The 25,503-nt window shown below is 37.5% G+C and overlaps 1 long non-coding RNA gene across 1 annotated transcript in view; it reads right to left on the bottom strand.

The window, feature by feature from the left end:
• Nucleotides 1-7,753: 7,753 nt before the first annotated feature.
• LOC148115091 (uncharacterized) overlaps nt 7,754-25,503 on the bottom strand; it is a 222,021-nt gene continuing 204,271 nt past the window's right edge. Inside the window, exons 3-4 of the long non-coding RNA XR_015732144.1 lie at nt 8,721-8,962; nt 7,754-8,178 (exon numbers count right to left, since the gene is read on the bottom strand). This is a non-coding gene — a long non-coding RNA (uncharacterized LOC148115091). The remainder of the gene's footprint in view (nt 8,179-8,720; nt 8,963-25,503) is intronic.

The following is a 25,503-nucleotide window of genomic DNA, read 5'->3' as shown; positions in this document are numbered from 1 at the left end:
GTTTTAAGCCTTATGGGAGGGGTCAATCCTCTCTTGGCCCTACTCCCGACTTGTCCTCTTTGCTTTAGCTGCTCTTGCTTTCTGGCAGCTCTTCTCATGCGTGCATTAGGAACAGGCTCCTCCTGTTCCTCTCCCTCACTCCTCTCAGGCTCTGGAGGCTCTGGAGTCCGCATCTCACTCCCTGATGGCTCTGGCCCCATCTCTGCCTCTGACATACAGCCCTCAACTGGGCCTTCCCAGTCTCCAGGACTGGCCCATGTTCTTCCTCAGCCTCATCGCTGTCCGATTCCGCTGCCAGCTCCACAAGCTGCTGGTGGACCACAACACATATTAATAAATAGGGAAGTGAATTAACTAAGACTTATAATGTACTCTATTTTTCTTAAATATGACCTTTTATGTTATTTGCATTGCTCTTAAGTAGTATGCCTTTAAAATATTTTATTTGTGCACAATGTAATACTGTGTGGAATCAGTTTAACTCCATTGGTTTGAAGTATCATTCTGTTATGACAGAACCAGTGACAGAATGTTACCCTGTCATTTCAATAATGGCATTCGTAATTATAGAATTCCAACAATTATTCCTGGATAGACAGTTGTGAGGTATATTTGCAATAGCATAAGATTGTCAACTGAACTCTAATCCCAGCAGATGAACTAAACCTGACTGAAGGTCTATTTCAGATTTATTTCAGATTTCCAATTTATTTCATACTTTTTCTGTGCAAAATAAAGCTAAATTAATTCATATTTACAGAATATAAATTTATCTCCTAATTAATTTTATACATATCAGCAATTTCTCTTTTTAAAAGTATCATTTTCACTCATACATCAACTGTTTCCCCCCAAAAATATATAAAATTTAAGTCAGTCAAATTCATCATGGAATTTAGAAAAAAAGGAAAATGTACTTTAGATTGATGAATTTATGTAGGATACGTTTGAATGAAAATGTGATCTCCCTTCTCAAACCAATGATATATCATATGAAATGCTAGAGCTTTCTGCATCTGCCCCAAGAAGCATATGGTCCTTTACAAACAAACAATGTAGATTCCCAGCTACCTGGATATTTTAATTATCATGTGTGCTTCTATCAAAATTTGAAGCTAGCCTGGTTGTTTATTCCACTGAATCATAATGTTTTGTCTCTAATCTACTTGTCACTTGATAGAACATTTGCTCATCAATGTGTTGACCACTTCTGTCAGTTTGCATTTTCTAATAATTAGTGCATTTGCTTTCGCCTTCTGAAGATAATGCTGAAGTGTGAAATCAATTTAGATGGTCTTGGACACATTGTGATGGTTATTTATGCATATATTGAAACAGGTAAGATATCTGGCATGACTTTAACAGTGTTGTCTAAGGAGAGATACGCAGTGAATTTGAATTTGTTATGCTTTCTTAAAGCAGAAATCCTACAATTCAAGTTGATGGCTCCTCAATCTTTTTTTGTGAAGCCATATGATGAGTCCCTCAGATTAAATTGGATTATAAAGTAGTTATGGAGCAGGACTAGGATTAGAAAATCCAAATTCATGTCACAACTCATCCACAGTGTATACCAGGTCAAGCATCTTTTACTCTGATTGTAAGGTATCATGATATTGTTTTGAGAATAAAATACTACCATGTTTCCCCCAAAACAAGACATGGTCTTCTTTTCTTTTGAACCCCGAAATAAGGGCATGGCCTTATTATCAGGGAACTTATTAATTTGGGGGTGCTCATGGTTGCTGCTGTATTGCACTGCTGCAGCAGCGCAACATGGCCGCTCGTCAGCTGTTCGCCCGAGGCTGTGCCTGCATCCTCACATCCCTGTGCCTGGCTCTTCAGGAGCCTGCTTGCAAGAGAGCAACCGCCCGGCACCTGTTGCCACTTGGTGCCCACTCAATGGACACACCCCGTTCCCGCCAGGCAGAGCACCACTCACTGATCGAGTGGTATCCCAGGATCATGATGTGGGTGAAGCCGGTGAGCACCAGGTCCTTGAGGAGTTCACACTGCCGCCATCCCAGCACTGAGGATAAATTCCTCTGTGGCTTCCAAACCCCAGCTGGAAGCCTCTGGAAGTGAAAAAGAGGTGGGTTGGGCCAGCCGCCTGATGCCGAGTCTGCAGGAGCTGGGGCAGAGTGTCTTCCACCAGCCAGGGCAGAGAGGCGGCGAAGGGTGAAGGGAGCAACAGCCCAACATTGGGAGTTCATGCCACTGCCATCCCAGCACTGAGAATGGCTTCCTCTGTGGCTTCCAAACCCCGGCTGGAAGCGGAGAAGAGGCTGGTCAGACCAGCCGCCTGCTGCCGAGTCTTCCAGGAGCCAAGGCAGCTGCATGGACCTGGAACCATAGAGTGGACTTCCCGCTCTATGGTTTCAGATCCATGCAGCTGCCCTGGCTCCTGAAGACTCAGCAGCAGGCAGCTGGCCTGACCGGCCTCTTCTCCACTTCCAGCGGCTTCCAGTGGTTTCCAGCCGGGGTTTGGAAGTCGCAGAGGAAGCCAGTCTCAGTGCTGGGATGGTGACAGCATGGACTCCTCAAGGACCTGGTGCTCACCAGCTTTGCCCACATCATGATCCTAGGATACTGCTCTGTTAGTGAGTTACACTCTGCCTGGCTGGGGGGGGGGGTTGTCTGCTGGGTGGGCACCAAGTGGCAAGAGGTGTCAGGCGGCTACTCTCTTGTGAGTGGAGTGGGAGTTTTCAGGCGAGGGCGATGGATGGATGGGAGATGGGCAAGCGCCAAGAACGCTGGGGCAGCTCCCGATCAGCTCAGCTGATCCACAGGTTGCCATTAAGGAGCCCAGCTGCCATTAGCTGACCGGGGAAGGGAAGGGCTGCCTTCTGTGCTGCCCATGCCCAATCCTTCATAGGGTTTATTTCGCGGGAGGGCGTATATTTATGCCCACCCAAAAATCAGGCTTGGCCTTATTTTCAGGACATGTTGTATTTTCTCCCTTGGGAAAATCACAGTAAAAATTAAAGTAAATGTAAATTAATGTATTCAATAAAGAAAGGACAATAAAATCACATATATTCTAGGCCACATTATAATTTATCAAATTATATTCCACTTTTCACCTATGAAAATATACAAACCAGTAATTGCAATAAATAAACTTAAAATATGAACAAATAAATTTCACTGATATAGCAGCCCTATGGAATTTATTTATCATATTTGTGTAGCTATCCATTTCATCTAAAAATGAATCTGTGCAGTATATAACAATTAATTAAAAAACAATAAATACATTAAAAATGGGGATTCAATGGCTAAGTGATTAAAAATGCTGAGCTTGTCAGCTGCAAATCTGACAGCCAGGGTTCGAGACCCAAATGCCATTTGACAGGGTGAGTTCCTGTTACTTGCCCCAGTTCCTGCAGTTTGAAAGCATGCAAATATGAATAGATAAATAGGTACTACTTCAGCAGAAGATAACAGCATTCCATGTGCCTAGTCATGGCCGCATAGCCACATGACCACATGACCACAGAAGTGTCTTTGGACAACACTGGCACCCTCAACTAGGAAACGGATAGCACTGACCCCTAGAGTCAGACAGAATTGGACAGACAAAGCCTTTACCTTTACATTAAAAACTATCACGGTTAAAAAGTTTAACCTCTTTTTCCAATACTCAATTGTAGCAACTGACTAAAATCAGTAAGATCGTCTCATTGACTATCACTGGTGTAATTTAAGTATGAGTTTGGGCCCATTTGTTCTATATTGAACTTTCTGGCTACTTCTGAGAATGATTTGCTTCCCAAATATCAATCAGTTTAAAAGAGGAAGGGAGAAGACCAATCATTTTATCTGGTTTACAAAGTAAAGTGAAAAAAAACAAAAAAAGTATAAGAGTATAGGCAAAATATAGACAGGCCACTTCTTTATTTATTTGCATTTTGATTATATCTTTTGAATGGAATATAAATTTTGTTTATTCCTATGTGCCTGTTTAACTGAATGCCAGGCTTCCAGGAACTCTCAAGCATTTTTGGACTTGATTTAGTTTTCATAGTTTTCCAGTTCAAACTATGGTTAAATCTGTCAATGTGTTATAAAATTAAGTTTTCATGTCTTCTGAATGCTAGGTGATGTCAATGGATATGCTCTGCTAGTCTTCTGCCTGTCTATCCGACAAAGTGGCTGTTAAAAATCCTTACAATGTATGTTGTAGATAGCTCCTGTTTTTTCTTCTTGGGTTACTGGGTCTTTTAGTTTACTTAGGATGTTTTGGAGGGCTTTAGATAGTTTGTGTGCTATGGCGATGCCTGGAAAAAATGCATCTGTTTAAATTTGTAGGAGAGATGTAGTGTGTTTATGCTGATTTAGGATACTTCTTACAAGTAGTTTCTGGAGCGTGCAAAATATGACAAAATTAAGCAAATTTCCCAAATCCTACACAGAAGAGCCTCAATACACTATATGATTACAAACTAAAATTATCAGACAGTTCAATATTCAACGTAACAAAAGTAATTATCTAAAATATAACCCCAAAATTGCTACACTCTTGGACTCCTCCTGGTTGAGAGAGCATCTGACATCAATGGACAGAATATTATATTGACAAAAGATGAAACAAGAAACAAGGAAGAGCATCAATTAATAGTGTACCCCCTGTTTCTGGAGATCATCAAATTACCCTGTCTTGAGTCTCTTTTATCAAGTCTAAGTTAAGAAAAAACAATTTTATTTCATAGATAATCAATGAATGGAAGAAAGCATGCTATTGAAAGAAACAAAAGAATGTACAACCCACATACAAATATCTAAGCCAGACAAAAAGTCACTGCAGAGATAAATGCTCAGACAAAAACTAGGAAAATGGACTTAGATTAACTATATGGGGCCAACTCATTCCTGGATCATACAGTTCTATATTGCATTCTAATCTATTTATGCCAATAAATACTATTCAGAAACACCAAACTTTCTAGAACAGCCAAAAGTTAAGAATAGGAAACTTAGATAACAAATTGGCATTAAAACTGGAAAATTTGCAACCTTAAAATAAATATTATATATTAATTGTTATATTTCCATTGATAGAATATTGTCATTTCACAATGAATCCTTCGCTTCAAACCAGATCTATGGTTCTGCATCTCTTTGCTTCCATCTATTGATTGCCCAGCTGTTTATAGTTCAGATATGATCATCCTAAATATGGCTCCTAAAAACTTTCTATAAAGATTATGGAAAATTGACCAGAATCCATATTCTATGCCCAAATATAATGTGGCTGGATGGATTAATTTGCCCAGTATAGTAATACTATAAAATAGTATTCCTTCCAGGATTAAACCATTTTCAACCTTATTAATATGGCAATACAAATTCAACTATTTATGCCTACTTATTTTGCATGCATACATGATTTCCATGTGTTTTAATTCCATTTTAATTCTTTCGCAGATTATGCAAGGACTCATATTATATGCTGTTCAATAATATGAAGTGCTATAGTTCCTTAATTTTTGCTAAGGTTAAAGACTTAGTCTTGTTCAACATTAAGAATTAGATATTACTAGGATATTCAGACTTTTAAAAAGACACTCCACGCTGGCAAATTTGAGAAAAGTGCTCTTCTGAAACAGCACTACAAAGTGAAGCTCCTGTGTGGTCACTTTACTTGGCATCAGTGGTTTCTAGGTACATGCCTCACAACTCAAAGGTCTTTGTGAAGCAGATTGATTAACAACTGTGCTTTGTCCAAGCCTTGACTATTCATCAGGAAGCAATGATGCACCTCGACAAGACAAAGCACTTTGCTGAGACAGGTTGTCCATGTACCCACACACATATCAATTATGTCATTGTGAAAACATGCTTTGAGAAGTAATGTTGAATTACTACAAATAATGCAAAACTAGAGAAAGAATACAGAGTTGATGAACTGTTCTTCCATTCAATCATATTCAATTTTCCAAGATTCCCTGGATAATTCCCTGCAGTTTACTTGGCAAAATGTTTTAGAAGTGCTTTGCCATTGCCTCCTTCCTAGACCTATAGAAATTGACTGGCCCAAGGTCACCTTGGTTTCATACCATGATTTCCTGGTTTCTAGCTGGATGCCTTAACCTCTGCACCAAACTGGCTCTAAACTGAATCCAATGAATAGCAAACTGAGACATATAGCAAACACAGATCTCAAATGTTAAAAAAAAATTGGAGAGATAGAAGGATTTGTCTTATATCAATCATGTTTTTAGATGTAGTATTACTTATTATTGTAAATCAGATCTTCTTTCTGCCTGTTTGCCACCTAAATTGAAGGGTTGGTGAAAGAAATTCACTTTGAATTAATCCTAAAACCCCACAAAATAAATCAAACTTTTGTAGTCCTTGGTCTCTCTGAGCTTGACTATTTGTTTGCCAATTACCCAAATAGGTAACATCATCATTGCTAGTGAGTGTAGGGTTTGCTCCCCTTTCTATATAGTAGTTTGCCCTGCCAGTGTTGGAAGGCGAATTATTTTCTCCTTGGTAGTTTCTTGATTAGATTCTTCTTTTCTGCTTGGTTTGTGGGGGCTTCTAGTGGTAGCATGGTGGACTGAGCACAACACTGCTATTTGCAAAACTGATGAACATGGCCAAAATAACACCTGGTGAAGGGATCAGCTTTTCAGAATTCCTGTCCAGATTAAGGAGAAGACTTACAAGATTGCCCATGTTTGACTCCATACAGATGCTCCTTCTGAAGAAGACATTTTGTTTTGGGGTTTTTTTAATTGAATTGTGTGCTACAGTAATGCTGTGTACCTGCAATAGTCTGAGGTCGTTTTTGAGATAGTTTTGATATTTGATAGTCTTATCCTTTTCATAGCTTATGTTGGCTGTGATGTAGTGGATTGAGTAGTCAGACATTTTTTTATAATATTCTGTGTGTATCTATCTTTAAAAGGGATAACACTTCTACTAACCAAAAGATATTCTGTAATGTCTTTCCCTCATTAATAGATTTTCTGCAGTTAGGTACAACTTGGAAAAAATAGTACAAAATTAAGTGAAGATTATAATGGAAGGTAATAATATAGGGACCCATATAATATTCTGTGAATGAGAGAAACTGCACAGTAAAAGCCCAGAGGAAGCAGTGATTTATATTATTTCATTTATTATAAAATAAATGTATACATCCAGACATAGCACAGTTTAAGGTTAATTAACAAGCTCAAATAAGAATATAATGCATGAACCTAATTAAATTGAATAAGCATAATGTAAGCCTAAAAAAAACAAATTAACTATCTGCTGATTATTTTCTTCTTGAACAGTATGTATATATGCAGCTTTAAAACAGTTGTATTTTCAAAGAATTTTGATGTGAACAATTGGACAGAAATATATATTGCTTCATCTTTAAAACCAACAAAATACAGTAATTCTTCTGTCTGCTCTGTTCTGTTAAATTAGCAGAAAACAATTGACTTAGTCTGATATAACATGTCAGCAATAGTTTAAAACAGTCTGGGGAAGTCTCTTTCCTAAAATTTGAATTTATTTCTCCATTTACACATTGTGCAGGTAGAAGGGTAGGTAGAAAAGATTCATGTAAGAATCAATGTAAATCTACCTTGAAACAAAGGGAATAGAATATAATTCTAATAATACCATTCCTTCCAGGTAGATCTTGTAAATTTCAATGAAAGTTACTTCCAAGGAATTGTTTTCTGGATCACAGCATAAAGAATATTAAGATTTTTTTTTTTTAAAAAAGCATTAGCTTAAAATTGTCACCAAGTAACAAAATCTGTCCAATTATTAGACGAATAACACTTGAGATAAAATCACCATGGTAATGCAATGCTTTAAAGTCACATTACAATACAATTTTAATATGTCACATCTGTTCAGAGTAATGTAAATGTCTCGCTGGCAATATAGAGAGGAAATTTCATATTTTAAAAAATTGCAAAAGAATGGAGCAATCAAGTGACACATTTAACAATAAAATAAAAGATTTACTGTTGGTTCCAAGAAGCTCTCCTGAGTACAAATGGATGCTTTTATTGTTAACTAGAAAATGCCTACTATTTTGTGGAAAGAATTTTTAGATGGCTTTGAGAATGAATCAACTGAACTTTCCTGAAAGAATTGCCAGAAAGCAATGGTCCATCCAATGCCTGAATTAGGTTAGAAACAGGGGACTTGTTTGTTGTCTCCCTACAGAAAAGGCATTGTGCTTAAATTGTTAGGAATAGATGGCAATAATTTCAATATGAGATAATTCTGGAGTCAGATAAAAAAAATTGCTTTCATCTTATTGTGATCCCAAATAGTTCACTAAATTTAGAACTTTATCTCCATCCTTCCCCAGAAGAACACAATACGGCTGTATTTCTGACAGACTCTCTACTTTCTGAGTCAATTAAATGTGCTACATATATTCTGCTGGTAGGTTATGAGCCTAGTTACTGCTGCTCTAGCTGGTGTCTGAATCCAATATTTTTTTAAAAAAACATTTATTTATTTATTTATTTATTTATTTATTTATTTATTTATTTATTTATTTATTTATTTATTGGTTCGATTTATATGCCGCCCTTTTCCGGAGATTCAGGGTGGCTTACAATGTGTTAAGCAATAGCCTTCATACTTTTGTTTATACCTGCTTAGTAGGGCTTTTGCCCCCTCCCCCCAGCGGTGTTCTTTTTTATACAAAGTCAGCTTATTGCCCCCATAAACCGGGTCCTCATTTTACCTACCTCGAAAGGATGGAAGGCTGAATCAACCTTGAGCCTGGTGAGATTTGAACTTGCAGTAATTGCAGGCAGCTGGTGTTACTTAACAGTGCTTTAGTCTGCTGCGCTACCAAGGCTCTTTAGAACGTGTACGGAAAATTTCAAGCAGTTTAGTCTTAAGACTAAGAATTATAAAGCTGAATAATAGAGATTGTCAGTTGTGGAATTCAAGATGGAGAGGAGATCTGCTGTTCAATGTAGACAACCTGAGAATGGGACAATTGAAATAAAAACAGAGACAAGTGAATATTGTGCATAGCTTTCTAGTTTAAGTTCAGCCACAGCTGATATGCATCAAACTAGTTCACCCCAGTTCATCTACATCAGAAAAGAGGGCAGAGATACGGTTAAAGATAGATATATTGCTATACAAGGTATGGAATAATAGCATTTCTTCCCTTGCTCCCCATATTTGCTGTACAATTTTCACATAGAATAATAGAATAACAGTTGGAAGGGACCTTGGAGGTCTTCTAATACAAGCCTCTGCTCAAGCATGAAACCCTATACCATTTCAGACAAATGTTGTGCAAACTTTCTTAAAAACTTCCAGTGTTGGAGCATCCACAACTTCTGGAGGCAAGTTATTCCACTAATTCACTGTTCTAACTATGACAACATTTCTCCTTATTTCTAGGTTGGTTCTCTCTTTGATTAGTTCCATCCATTGCTTCTTGTCCTGCCTTCAGGTGCCTTGGAAAATAGGTTGACTCTTCTTTGTGGCAGCCCCTTAGATATTAGAACACTGCTATCATATCACCCCTAGTCCTTCTTTTAATTAAACAAGACATACCCAGTTCTTGGAATCATTCTTCATATGTTTTAGCCTCCAGTCCCCTCCATCTTTGTTGCTTTTCTCTGCACTCTTTCTAGAGTCTCAATATCTTTTTTATATTGTGGCAACCAAAACTGGACACAAAATGTGTGGTCTTATCAAGGCATTATAAAGTGGTATTAACACTTCATGTGATCTTGATTCTATATCTCTGTTAATGCAGCCTAGGACTGTGTAGGCCTCTTTTGGCAGCTGCAGTGCACATCTGGTTCATATTTAAGTGATTCTCCACTAGTACTCTAAGATCCTTCTCGCAATTACTACTATTGGGCTACGTATCACTTATTCAATACCTATGCATTTGGTTTTTACTTGTCTAAACTATTTACTATTTACTAAGTCTGCATTACTATTAATCTTCTCATCATTCCCATCACCCATCTCCTTCCACTTATGACTGTATGACTGTAACTTTGTTGCTTGTATCCTTATGATTTATATTGATATTGTTTCCTGATTACTTATTTGTACCCTATAATCTCATTAAGTGTTATACCTTATGATTCTTTTTTTTTTTTCATGATTTAATTAGGGCATCGGAACCCTTTTTATTTAAAGTTTTTTTTTTAATTTTTTACACAAACACACACACAAACATACAATGTATTTTTGCTGAACAGAATATTTGGCCAGTTAACAAATTTAAACAATTTTTAGTCCTTTCAACTAAAATTACAATTTCTATACCTCCTTTTTGCCATAATATTTATTTTCATCTATTTTTTACCAATATTACCCTTCATTTTCATCTCTAATTTTAACCAAATTCCATTTTTCCTTCTATTCTATATTAAACCCCTTCCCATTATCATCTATTTTTATATCCATCATCAAATTAATTAATTATGTGGTGTTACAGTTATTTAATTCTTGCAGTAATAATAAAACCCACTTATTTTATAACATACATTTCCTTAACTAATACAATCCAACATTTTAATATAAATCAATTAATTATGTAGAAATCTTTTTCAATTATATATTTGAACCAGAAGGAAAAGAGAAATATATATATATATAAACATGGATATTCCAATTAGTTCCATTTTCATATATCAAATAATTTTCCCCATATGTTCCTCCAAACCACATCTTAATCATTTCTACTTTCATCATCATATGCAATTAAAAATATTTCATTTATTACAGTTTCCTTAGTTAAATTTAAAAATATTTTAACTATTATCCTCTAATCATATAGCTTTCCCCATATATTGTTCCAAATCATCACTTAATAATTTATACACACACCACCGTAAACCGTTAAAAATATTTCAATTATTATTTCAATTATTTTTCAGTTCATTTTCAGCATCATATGATTTAACATTATTTCTTATTACAATTCATATTTCAATTCTAGTCATATACATCTTATTCCTCTTCCATTTCTTTGCTTTTTTCCCTTTTCATTTTTATTTTTACCTTTTTCTTTCCCCTTTTTTCTTTTTGTGTCTTAAAATCCTGATTTCTCCTATTTTGTCCTATATTTCCCATTGTTCCCCCTCTCTTTTCTCTTTTTTTTTGTTTCACCACTGTTTAGCCCACTGTTTATCCCAGTATTATCATGTTGTATATCAAAGTCCTGAACTCTTCTATTTTGCCCTATATTTTCTATTATTTTCCACCCTTTTCCTCTCTTTTTTATCTTTTCTCTGTAAATCCTAGTGTAATCATTTAAGTTCTTTATATTCTTTCTGTTCCACCCTTCCTTCCTTATTTGTCTCTTTCCATCCTCTTTATTTTTTTCATTGTTAATCCCAATGTAATCTCTAAAAACCTCCTTTTTATTATTGCTATCCACATGTTCAATTATTTTTTCATATTTAATCACATTGTCTTTATCTTCTTTATTTTCAGCCTCTATGTCTTGCTTCTCCGTCTTTATTTTCTTGTCCTCCTGCGTATGTTCCATCTCAGCTTTTGTGTCCTCAGATTTTAATCCTCCATGTAGCATTGTAGTTATTTCTCTTATTTCCATTTTCCATGACAAGTACTTTGATTTTATCATTTCTCTAATTTCCTGCGCCATTTTATTCTTTTTGGGTTCTGATTTTAAAAGTTCTGTTGTATTCCTTTTTCCCCCTTTATTTTTCCAAAGTCAAGCTGCTTGCAGACAGAGAAATCCTCCCCAAAAGTTCTCATGGCTGTGATCTGTAAAGTTCACAGTTTTCCAAAACAAAGACCAAGTTGCTATATTCCTTTTTACTCCAGAAGGTGTCTCTCTGCAATCCACAATTTCCAATTGTCTAACAAATATCCATTTTGTTTCAATCTACATTAGCAATATTACCTAGCTTCTCTTTTTCTTTTTAGCTTTAAAAATATCAAATCAGTTTTATAGTCCAGTCCAAATTTAAACAGCTCTTTTCACTTCTTTTTTCCTTTTTTTCCTTTTGTTTATACAACACTTCTGTTGTAGGGCTTATTGTCCATTCTCTTTTGTTTTTCTTAAGATTCAAATAAGAAAGGGAAAAAAGGATCTATTTGTTTCTTTCCAATCCTTTAACCAATCTTGGGGTAATTTCTCTCATTTTTAAAATTTTCCAGATTATTTTCCAAATAATTTTGTTCAAAGGTCAATTTTCCATCAGGTTTTTGTCCCTTTAAAATTGTGCTTCAAGATCTTCTTTTCTTCATTAGCCCATGCTCATTAGCTGCCGTTTTATCACTAGGGGTCTTCAAGTTAATTTTCCCCCCCTTATTGTTGTTTCAACTATGGGTTGGCTGTCACTCAACCAGCTTCAAAAAAACTCCATTCCATTCAGCACTCCTGCTCAGTGCTTAGTCTGGTTGCCCCAGCTTCATGACAGCGCAATGACTGCCGCCCCCCGCTGCCGAGTCATAGAGAGTTTCCTCTGACTTTCGAGGAACTTGCCTGTTCCTCTTGGTCTTCCGAGGTCCCTCTCCTTATTCCCCATCCCTACAGGATGGTTCTGGTCCAAAGACTCCTCGGCAGTGGTTCATCAGTCTGGGTTTTCGCGGAGCTCATCAGAGCCTGCTAATTCCCCAACTGTCTCGCTGTGATGCTTCCATTGAATCCTTATGATTCTTGATGAACGTATCTTTCCTTTATGTACACTGAGAGCATATGCACCAAGACAAATTCCTTGTGTGTCCAATCACACTTTGCCAATAAAAAATTCTATTCTATTCTATTCTAAATGTAGAACTTTACTTTTCTCACCACTGAGTTTCATTTTGTTAGATAGGGCTCAGTGTTCAAGTCTGTCAGAGTTTGTTGCAGAAATCAAATCCAGAAAGCACACACAGGTAACTGATTCAGCAGGATTCATTAACTTCTCTTTATATATAATATAATACATGAAATAAATATACAATACCAAAAACAGGTTTTCCTACATGGTAGCAAGTACAAACAAAAAACAGGCAGAGGAGTTTCGGTTTCAATTCAGAGAGCAGACTAGTTTCTTTCCTTTTTGCACAGTCTCAGAGCTACAGAGCCATGCCCAGGCTCCTTCCAGTTTCAGTTTCAAACAGTCCTCATTGGCTGACTTAATTGCTATGCCTATTCATTGGCTGACCTTGTTACCATGTCTCTGCCAGTCATGAATTCTCTGACAAAGTCTGTCAAGAGCCTTCTGTATCTTACGCCTATCATCTGGAGTATTAGGTATTCCTGCCAGCCTGGCGTTTTCTGCAAATTTGATGAGTTCCCCTTCTATCCCCTCATCTAAATCATTTATGAAGATGTTGAAGAGTACTGGGCCTAAGAAGACCCTTGGGCTACCCCTCTGCATACTTCCTTCCATGTAGATGAAGTTCCATAAAGGCCTACATGTTGATCAGTAATGGGTTTCTCCCAGTTCGGCCCAGTTCTCCCGAGCCGGTAGCGGTGACAATATGACATCACCAAACCAGTTCTGCCCCCCGCCCCCAACCCTCACCCCCCCCCCCGCATTATTCTTACCTTTTATTTGGCCCCACCCCCAATCTATTGCTGCCTCCTGAGTCCCAGTTGATGGCTAGAGGGAAAAAAACTATTTAAACTCTTGCCGCGGGACTTCAAAGGGCCACCCTATAGCTGATCAGTGTTAAAAGAAAACAAATGAGTAGACCAGTGCCTGCAAAAATACATGAGTAGATCAGTGCCTACAAAAATAAATGGATAGATCAGTGCCTGCAAAAATACATGAGTAGATCAGTGCCTGCAAAAATAAATGGGTAGACCAGTGCCTGCAAAAAATAAATGGGTAGATTGGTACAGCTCTGCAAGCAGTTAAAAGCCTGGTAGACCAGTACCTCTGCTAAATCCTAAATAATTGCCACATGACATCAACCCACGCCCACAAAATAAGGCATGCCCACAGAACCGGTAGTAAAAAAAATTAGGACCCACCCCTGATGTTGAGGCTACATGTTGGCCAGCTACTTAGAAATCCATTTGGTTTTGATGAAAGTAAAGTTTTTCATCACTACCATAATTGCAAATATTGCTAAATGAAACAGATATTAAATGAAAACTATCCATGCCTTTAAATCACTGTTGACTCCTGGTGACTACTTGGACAAGCCCCTGCAGTTTTTTGGGCAAGATTTCAGAAGTGGTTTACCGTTGCCTGTTTCCTAGGGTTGAGTGAGAATGACTGGCTCAAGATCAAATAAATGGCTTTTAGTCTAAGGTAGGACTAGAAATCTCAATCTTCTAGTTTCTAACTCAATGCCTTAACTGTTACATAAAACTGGATCTCCAGGAGTATGTGTACTAAAATGTACTAAACATAATGTTCCTTACTAGAAACAAAATTCTTCAGTAGCACTATGGGCAAGTATAGCATCAGAATATGCTAGGACATAACTCAGAAAACCCAAGAGGGACACCTTATTATTTATGCTTAAGGGATTTATAGTGGCAGCTAGCAATATATTCCATGAGAGATTTGGCACAGCGTCAGCAAAAGAAGGGTATGAAAAACAAAACACTTCTGTACCCTAAACAGCAATATATCAAGTATCAGAGTTTAGATTGTTGACTATAATTCAAGGTGATTGTTGCCATTCTATGATGTGGCATGGGACAAAAACAAAAATACCCAATCCTACAACTAAAATCAATAAAGCTCAAAAAAGGCACACTACCTACATCAAGGTAAAAACCTAGGTCAAATGGATAAAAGTGGGGTAACCCTAACACCAGTTAGTGTGATAAGCCAAAACAGAACAACTTCAGAAGATTAAGTAGGACAACAGCAACAACACAACTACAACAAAACTATTTCCTAGGAGATTCTCCTAAAAACAAACGAAGTGCTTTTGCAAGGACCCTCATTTAAAAATGAGATTATAGATTTATTTATTTATTTATTAGTCCAATTTATATGCCGCCCTTCTCCATAGACTCAGGGCGGCTTACAATGCATTATAGCAATAGCCTGCATACTTTTTTGTATATATCTGCTTATTAGGGCTTTCGGTCCCCCCAAGCGGTGTTGTTCTATACATAGTTGGCTTATTGCCCCCACAATCCGGGTCCTCAATTTACCTACCTCGAAAGGATGGAAGGCTGAGTCAATCTTGAGCCTGATGAGATTTGAACTTGCAGTAATTGCAGGCAGCTGGCAGCTAAGTGCTTGCACTTAACACCACTTTAGTCTGCTGCACCGCTGAGGCTCTTAGATATGGAGGAATAAGCATCACAAGAAAAACAGATTTTCTTCATAAACATCAGATATTAATGCTTAAAAAGTTGTCACTCAGCTTTCAAACTACTGGATCTGAGTTAACTTTCAAATTCAAATACAACAGAGAAGCTGGGCAACAAGATAAGGTTGGTTGCCAAGATACCTTTGCAGAATTATAGTCCAGAGAATTATGAGATATTTCTTAGAGTAGTGAATATTCAGTTCATAGCAACCAGCAAAAAAATGCAGGTGTGGTATCTGGCATGTAAGAACAACTTCCCATTGAGAAGAATGGAAATCCAAGAATGGTTGTTGATAGTGACCTAATTATTCTCACCCAGACAGATAGAGCTTCATGTGTGCTCAATTCCAACGAAATATTGCCCCCAAAGTAGTGGTGGTATTCAGCCGGTTCTATCTGTTTCGGGCGAACAGGTAGCAGTGGCTGCGGGAGGCTCTGTCCACCCGCCCGGATGTCATCACATCCCATTTTTGATGCTCTGTGCATGCGCGAAAGGCCCTATGCACGCTCACTTTTGTGAACCGGTAGCAAAGGTAAGTGAATACCACCCCTGCCCCAAAGCATGAAAAACTGGGAATGAGAAAGTGAAATGGAGTGCCTGAACAGTTGTACTTTACACTGCAACAATTTGTTGCAAATATTTTCTTTTATATGTTTGAAAGAAAGAAAAAAAATCTTTGATTTTTGAGAGTCTTGCTTCTACAAGGCAAAACAACCCAAGTAAATGTGCTTATTTATGTCAATTTAAACATATCTTCAATTAATTTCATTCCTCTGTTTGGAAATTGTACGAAAGTGGAGCTATTTTAACTATATTTCAGTCATTTTAAAGCTACCCTGGTGGACTGCACATCTCTTTCATGACAGGTAAAGAGTTGGCATGGAACTCCCTCTTGTGGTCAAATAGTTTTAATTAAAAAAAAAAGAAAGAAATATGCTCAACTGATGGTCTGGATTATTAGAACATGGGTCACTTGAACCCATTAAGATTTACAATACTGATATAAGTGGCTTTACCGAAGCAATTCATTGCAAATTAGGACTGGATTCTGAAACATATGCTCTTAATTTTTGTTAAAAGGCAAGGTTTTTCACTAGCTTCAAGTTAATCAAATACAATGTTGTATATGTCATTTCTTTTAACAGGAAAACACAGCTTTTGCAACCAGATTCTTACCAACCACAGCTTTATATACAGCAGGATGGAATGAACTGCTTAAATATACTGAGAAAGATTCTTTGAAGTCCAATTGATTTTCCAGTTCTCCAAGTGCAGATAAAAATATAGAAATGTCTGCAGGGGCATTACCCAAAAAAATCAAGATGATGATTGTGATTTTAAAAAGGGTGTTGCCCACCATTTAACACAGGGGTGGGTTCTACTTCCATTTACTACTGGTTCGCAACGGGATCATGCATGCGTGATCGCTTCATTCGCTCGCGCGCCTTGCTTCTGCGCATCCGCAGATCGCTTCTGATGACATCAGGCTTAGTGGGTGGAGCATCCTGCCAGTTTTACTACCGGGAGCATCCCGCCAGTTTTACTACTGGTTGTCTAGAACCAATCTGAAGCAGGGGCAACCCATCACTGATTTAACATCCCCCTGAATGCTGTATCATCCCTTCAAGTTAGGCCAGATCGAGAAACAAATACTGCAGGGTGTCCAGGAGTGCTACTTTATTGTTGTAGAGCAGATGTGGCTCTCTATGGCCCCTTTATGACTTGTGCACTTCAATTCCCAGAATTCCTGGGAGTTGCATCTGCCCAGCTGGCTCAGGAATTCTGGTAGTTGAAGTCCACAAATCATGAAAAGGCCATAGTTCCCCACCCCGATTGTAGAGCATAATAACAGAATCTTGAAAACCTGTCTTAAGTTTTTCTCTGTTCCATCTTATAGTAAACAAAATCAAGGCAAGGGCATTGTGAGACAGGACAGTTTTTTTTCACATTTCTATTTATCTTGGGTTGTGTAATCACCATCAAAGTCCTGTTTAACAGCTTATTTTACCTTCCCTATTAATGAAAATTTCATACATTCACCCAAGGTCAACTCTAAATTTCTTTAGAGTACCAGCAGAGTTCCATAAACTGAATGAGGAGCAAATTTTCCTGTAAAAGGACAGATTTAGAATGTTTATCATCTAATTCTCAATTTCATACAATATACTATTCATACAAGCTCAGGGGCCTTTCAAAATAGACCAGCTATTGATAGTCCAGTTAAGCGGGCTGTCTAATATTTCAAAAACAAGAACATTTATTATAACTGTTGCGATCATATTGGCATTTACAAAAAGCTTCATAAACATTTGGTGGAACTTTATTCAGGACCCCTTGAATAGTCAGGCAAGATGTCTATTTAAAATTAACACTTTTACCTACAATGACATCATCACAAAGAGTCACGTCCCAAGTGCTATGATAACATGAATGCTGCCATATATGACCCCTAAATTTGCAAATCATCTCCAACTTGCTGTACTGGCCGTGCATCTTTCCAATTGGTGCTTAAATTGAGTAATTCCCAAATGCATTTATGGCTTCCTTCCAGGTTGTTCTAAAAAACAGAAACTGGGAAACTGGACAATCACAAGCACACATCCACAGGACATGTAATATTTGATGTGAAGGAAAGAGGACAAATCATCTATTTTCTGCACGGGGATATACAGAGACTTTTTGGGCAACACCCTCCCCCCCCTCCCGGCAGAGTTACTCACCAGTGAGAGAGATCTAATTCTGATATTCTTCCAGACTCACATGATTATCTGTGTTCTATCACTGTTGCAGCAACAGCAAACATGAGCTCTGCAAGGTTCTTCTTTTAGTACCTTAGTCACCATAAGTATCATTCCCCCACACACAACATCTTGCATGGATATCTCCGAACCACATTAAATTGCTTTCCCTTCAACTCCCTGAAAGTCTTCCTTACTCTCATAGTATCTGAGTGGGTATCTCTTTGCTGCCATTTATAGGTATTCTGGATTTTTGCAGTTGAAATCTGGTAGCTCTCCTCACATTCCTTCACAAACAGGAAAACAGCAAGAAGGAAGAAACTAGCCAGCTCGGATTACCAAGAATCCACTGGTGCTTTACCTGCCACACAGATTGCTGTTGCTAAAACAATGGTTGACTCAGATTTAGAGACAAGGGAGGGGACAGTGGTAGCAACCATATTTCTTCTTTCACTTAATTGTGCCTTCCTTCAGTATTTTTTTTTCTTTATCAGTCCTATTGGGGTTCAGTACTTGGGAGACCACTACTATGCTGAAAAATCCGGACCAGTACTGGATATGGTACCAAAAATAAATAAAAAACTCAAAGTCTTGGATCCTCCTCCTCCTCCTCCTCCTCCTCCTCCTCCTCCTCCTCCTCCTCCTCCTCCTCCTCCTCCTCCTCATCCTCATCCTCATCCTCATCCTATGAAACACAAAACTGGGATACCAAATCTCAAGCCAGCATGGCAAGATAAACCATCTACTATACATGGATGACTTTAAAATGTATGCGAAAAGCCCCCCTGAACTTAAATCAATACTCAACACAATTTAACTGTTCAGCAGGGACATCAAAATGAATTTTGGACTTGAAAAATGTGCTATATTATCCATGCAGTGAGGAAAAATTAAAAAAAATACAGAAGGAATAGAACTGGGAAAGGGAAGCATAGTGAAAGCATTAGCAAAGGATGACAGTTACAAATACCTAAGCATATTGGAAGCAGATAACATCTTGAAAGGAAAAGTCAAAGAGTCAACACAAAAGGAATACATCAGAAGGGTCCGCAAAATATTAAAATCAAAGCTGAATGCTGGAAACATAATAAAAGCCATTAATACATGTGCAGTTCCAGTGATATGCTACTCAGCTGGAATCATCAAATAGACTTTGGCTGAACTGGAAAACTTGGACCGGAAAACACACAAACTTTTGAATATGTACCACACTTTACATCCATGAAGTGACATCGACAGGTTGTACCTGCCAAGAAAAATAGGAGGCAGAGGGCTATTACAAACCCATCAAACTGTAGAAGAAGAAAAATGAAGTTTGAATGATTATGTGAACCAAAGTACAGAAAAAATGCTGCAGGCTGTGAAAATGGAGAACATTATAAAAACAACAGGAACAAAAGCAGAATATAAGGAAAAACAGCTGGATGACAGATTAAATAGATGGAAAACCAAAGTTTTGCATTGACAACACTTGTAAAACATTGAAGGAAAATGTGATGACAACCTTACATGGGCATGTCTTAAGATGGGAACCATCAAGAAAGAAACAGAAAGTTTAACACTCACTGGTCAAGAACAAGCACTACAAACTAACACCATGAAAGCGAAGATACAAAAATCCACTGACCATCCAAACGGCTGACTATGCAACAAGAAACTCAAAACTGTTTCACATTTAATATGTGAATGCAGAAAAATTACACAAACTGATTACAAAGCTAGACATGACCAAGAGGCTAAATTAATCCATTGGTCATTATGCAAAAAATATGTCTTACCTGTATCCAAAAGTCATGGGAGCACAAAGTGGAAAGAGTTACAAAAAATGAGAAGGTGAAGATCTTGTGGGACTTTCGAATAGAGACAGATCGTCATTTTGAACACAACATGCCAGACATCACAGTTGTCGAGGGCCTAAGCATACAGTTTATTGATATCGCTGTACCAGGAGATGCCAGAGTCGAAGAAAAATCACAAAATATGGTGACTTGGCCATCGAAACTACAAGGCTATGGAAGAAACATGTAACCGTGATACCCATTGTCATTGGGGCACTTGGTACTATGTCCAAGTATTTTACAAAACACATCAAGAAATTGCAGCTTCCTGCAATAACACTAGCGGAACTGCAAAAAACTGTGCTACTCGGAACATCATATATTTTAAGAAGATACTTGGTTGATACCTAGGACACTGGCAGCAACCCGTATCAACTAGCACTTAGCATCAGTCAATGGTATTTATGACACATCTTTAAATGTTCAGTTGATGATTATGATGATAATAATAATAATAACAACAACAACAACAACAACAACAACAACAACAACAACATGTTACCACCAACAGCAAATGCCGCCTCTGCAATGAGAAAGATGAGACAGTCGACCACCTGATCAGTGAGTGCAGCAAAATTTCACAAACTGACTACCTACAATGCCATGACCGTGTTGCTAAGATCATTCACTGGAAATTGTGCCAGAAGTTTGGATTTGAGTACAGCAAAAACCACTGGGAACATCAGATTGAGAAAGTTTTAGAGAATGAGAAACTCAAGATCTTTAGGATTCAGACTGACAGGCACTTGGTCCACAACACACCTGACATAACAATAGTTGAAAAGAAAAAAGTATGGTTCATTGACATTGCAATACCTGGTGATGCACGGATTGAAGATAAGCAGCAAGAAACAATCACAAAGTACCGGGACTTGCAAATTGAAGTTGAGCGACTGAAGAAAAAGAAATTGTGTGATGTCCCGATTGTAATTGGAGCCCTTGGAGCAATATCCAAAGGGCTACCCCGCTATTTAGAAATTCTAAATTTGCCGGACTTAAACATTTTGACTCTACAAAAAACCACCTTACTCGGAACAGCTTATATCCTCCAACGATACCTTAACAGTTCCTAGGTCCTTGGTTAGGACTTGAGCTGCTGAGCTATTAACCAGCCTCAAAGGCTGTGAATCTCACTAAAGATTTACTACTACTACTGCTACTACTACTACTACTACTACTACTACTACTACTACTAATAATAATAATAATAATAATAATAATAATAATAATAGCCTTTATTGTAATTGTACATCATGTATACAACGAAATTGGTTTAGCCTCTACTGGTGCAATCCATAACAGAAAATACAAGACAACATGAATAGTATAGAGAATAATCCTTATACAAGTAATTGGGGGGGGGTGGGTGGGGAATTAGTCATACATTTCCATATGTACATGGAGTGATTGTGATTCTGTTTAGAAGCCTGACAGCCCATGGGTAGAACCTGTTTTTAAACCTGTTTGTCTGGCTAGCTATACTTGGATGTCTTCTGCCCGATGGTAAAAGTGAAAATAGACACTGGCCAGGGTGTGAATCATCCCTAAGTATCTTCCTTACTCTGCTGAAACAGCAAGACCTGGCAATGTGATCCAGTGGTGTTGGAGGACAACCGATGGTTTCTTGTGCCGAATTGATCACTCTCTGTAGTGCCTTCCTGTCCGCAACTGTTAAACCAGAATACCAGTGTGTTATTTAAGATTATCTGGTTTTTTGCTGCCCAAATATGGTTACTTTATCACATGACTGGGAGGTGGGGAAGGAAGGAATGGGTAACAAGGACAAGCCCCATAGGACTTGTACAGTATATTTATGCCACAGTGTCCTGGGCCGACTATGACCTGGAATTTTTGCAACTATTTTCAGTTAACACCATGCGATGCTTGGGCACATATTCAAGAACAGTGGTAAGTGTAGTAATGCAGAACATCTCAATGTGTATGTTCTTATGGAAAGTTGTCAGGTTCTGCCTTTATTCGTTTTTGCTATCTTTCTGCACACAACTGAAAATTGGCAGGAAGAAATTACATTTCACGGAGATAAGTTATTCCTAACACCCACATGTTTCAACACACAATATAATATAGGCGGTAGGCTAGATAAATTAAAAAAACCAAAACCAATAACACTTTGGAAGAAGGCAAAGGAGAGCTATTTTCGTATTATTGGTAAGAAAATTCCATGAACTCATCAAGACTTGATCTGTGCTCAAAAGCAACTTTATTTTACTTTTTGTGTTAATATTCAGTAGCAGCAAGTTAATGAACTTATTGTTCTGGAAAGATAAGATCAAAATTATGCTGCTAAAAAATAAACCTATGGGGTTATGGTTGTCCAACTTCCACTGATTAGATTTAGAAATGAAAACACATTTCTAAACAGAAAATCATAATGACCAATCAAGTTTGTGTCTAGCACAGAAAATAGGTCTTAGATAAAGCACAGGTCTTGTATAAAAGTTATTTGTTTGTTTGTTTGTTTGTTTGTTTGTTTGTTTGTTTGTTTGTTTAATTTGTTTGCTGCCCATCTCACTGCTTCCACTAAACAGTAGGACTTACAAACACAGCAGTTAAATATATGATGACTGAAGACTCAGAAAAGGCCAAGCAGATTACTGAACACCAATTACTGAAAGTTTCTGTACAATTGCTAATGAGAGAAATCTGTTTTCAAGAGTAAACAATCCTTGTCAGGCCAAGGACTCTTAGACTAGGATTAGCATTTTGGGGACCAGCCCAAAAATTTGGTGACACCAAGACAATTTCATTAAACTAAGTAATATGATTACATCACATGTATTAAAAAACATAGGGTTTTTCTAACTTTGTTATTACAATTGGGAAACAATTTTTAGAGGTGTTTGGGGAGACTCCAAATTCCAAGCTCCAAACATAGAACATCTGCATGCTACCTTAAAGCTGCAACCTATATTCTTTATTTACAGTAAGGCAAGTATGCATGAAGAGATAGTTTAGAAATAAACTATCAGAGGACATAAGAGTATAACTAGAAAAAGGTGCAGCCCCGATTTTGAAGCAAAATGAACTCCTCAGTTATCAAACATCATCATTTCATCAGGTCTTGCAATGAACAAATCCTGATGTGTCTGTTATCTCTATGAATGGGAATACACATACAAATAGGCAGATGTGCTGGCAGCAGAGTCAGACAGTGAGAAGGTTGGGGAGGAACATGGACCAGTCCTGGGGCTGGGGAAAGCTCAGATGAGGGCTCTGCATCAGAGGCAGAGTGGGAGATAGACAGCAGCGAGGCAGAAGAACAGCTGGAGCCCGTTCCCAGTGTGCGCATGCGCAGAGCTGCCAGAAGACAAGAACAACTCAGAAATCAGGGTCGACTTGGGAGTAAAGCCATACCTTGGAGATGATTGGCCCCTCCCATAGGAAACAAAAGAGGTGCGAACGAGAAGGGGGCTTTTTCAGGAAACAATTTGTTCGTTGGGTAGTTTCAAGAGTGAAAAGTTCTGTTCGTGACTCTAAGAAACTCTGTGCCAAGTTTTGCCTTACTCTGTGTTTGGAAACAAGTTACGTGGCAGCTTGCCAAGCGAGATAATGTGTGCTGAGAAATATTCCTTTGAAAAACTGTTTGGACAAACCTTGCTGACTGTGAATGAAAGTAATTCACAGTCATGTAAATAAAAGAGGTTTTGGCGGGACCAATTCCTGCTTCCTGCTTTTTAACGGAGCCGAGGTCAGAACAGCAGAACTTTGCACACTCCCAGCCACCATCATAACTTCCTTTGTGTGCAGGTGCACACCCCCACACACATGGATGTTCCTGTTGTCTGTCATGTCTGTAACAGAAAAAGAAAGAGACCATACCAAAAAGAAGAGAATATACGTAGCTGACAATTGAAATATGGAATCCTTGGTGCTTATTGAGCTTGGTACTCTTTGAGCTTGAGCGCACTGAAGATGTTACCTAGCTGGATAACAGAACATCTACAAGAAAACAACCAAGTTCAGAGAACACTAAGAACTCCATAGAAGATACTGTACTTGAAAATTTTAAATGTTTAACAAACTTAACCTACATTAATTCCAAAATTAATGTTAGAAATATCTAACATAATCTCAACCAGCATTCAAAAAAATGTGTCTTAATGTGTCTCTCTGTGTGTGTATATATACATATGCATGTGCACACACACACACGCACACCTAGCTTTGCTAAGTGGATTGTTTTCACAGGATGCTCATTCTCATTGGGCCATGACATTATACCAAGTGTACTTAATATCTTCATTGTAGGTTTGTTAACTTCCCAGACCTAAAGTACCATAATAATTATTCATTGTAACACTATATAAACTTTGGGTAAAGTAAGTTCTAGGCTATGAAAGTTCCTGTCACCACCTTGTTATGCTTAAAACATCTGGAATATACAATTAGAAGCAGCTGTTTGGGATTAGCTGGTATCTTGATCAGAACGTGTTCTGCACAGTTGTTTATAATGGAAAGCACTCATATATAAGGGCTCTCTGTCACTAATGCTAATTAGTGCTAATCAAGCACTCACTAACACTAGGACCTACCCATAAGTAGGTACCCCAATGATATGGAGTTCCTTAAGCTGGCCAGCTGCTTGTGTGCTAAGGTTTCTTTACAAACAATCATATCTAGTGCATGGTTGTCAGAGGAGTGTTATCGGGTTACAACCTAAACTTAAATAAATTAAATCATTTATTTAATTTATGTGTCATTGCAATCCCTTTTCTATATTGATTTGGTAAATGTAAGATGGGTACATTTTTATAATTTGTCAAAACCAACAAATTTCTCTGCTATTCCAGCATGATATGGTTCAAATTTTTCTTAGTTTTAGGCAGGCAAAACTGCTGTTCGGTATTCAATTATAGCCATTCTTAATCTTATGTAATTTGAAGCTGCTTTAATATCTTTTTAATACACTGAGCTGGATTGCCTTCCTGGAGCTAAGGTTATTTTATACATATTTTTATGGCTATATTTCTGAAAGGGATTTTATACAATTTATTTCAGATTGCTAATTTTAAAAAAATCTGATTATCTTTTATTATTTCTGTTCACTATTTCCTATCCAAACAGCTCATCAGGGGTGTCCATTGGTGGTAGAGAGTCAGGATAGTCTTAATGATGGCCAATGATTATAGATTTCAACTTTTTGGCATTATAGTAAATTATCTGACTGCAAAACTACCTTAAAGCCATATTTAGGCAGTTACATATGTTATTGAAAAGTGTCAGAAAACAAGAAAAAGACACTTCTACATTATAGAAGCATCTAACAATGGGATGACTATTTTATATTAGACTTGAAAAAGTAATATATTCAGCTTCAGTTTTTATTTAGCAGCACAGAAATTTACAAGAATCCTTGGTTTTTATGTATATGTATGTGTATGTGTATGTGTATATGTATATGTATATGTACTGTATATGTATATGTAAAGAAAGAACCAGACATCCTGCGAGCTCCGGAACTTAAAATTTTAAAATAATTAAAATTTTATTTTACTAAGCTTTCGTCAGCCATCTGCTTGCTTAAAATTTTAAAATTTTAAGTTCCGGAGGTCACAGGTGTCTGCTTCTTTCTTTACTAATATACCTGGAACTCATATTTTTAGAATAGTTTATAATATGTATATGTATGTATGTATGTATGTATGTATGT

The sequence above is a fragment of the Pantherophis guttatus genome, chromosome 2 (assembly GCF_059756535.1).
Source record: "Pantherophis guttatus breed Tessera chromosome 2, ASM5975653v1, whole genome shotgun sequence".
Lineage (NCBI taxonomy): Eukaryota > Metazoa > Chordata > Lepidosauria > Squamata > Colubridae > Pantherophis > Pantherophis guttatus.
Note: the sequence above shows the minus strand (reverse complement) of the source record. Positions and strands in the feature narration are given on the sequence as shown.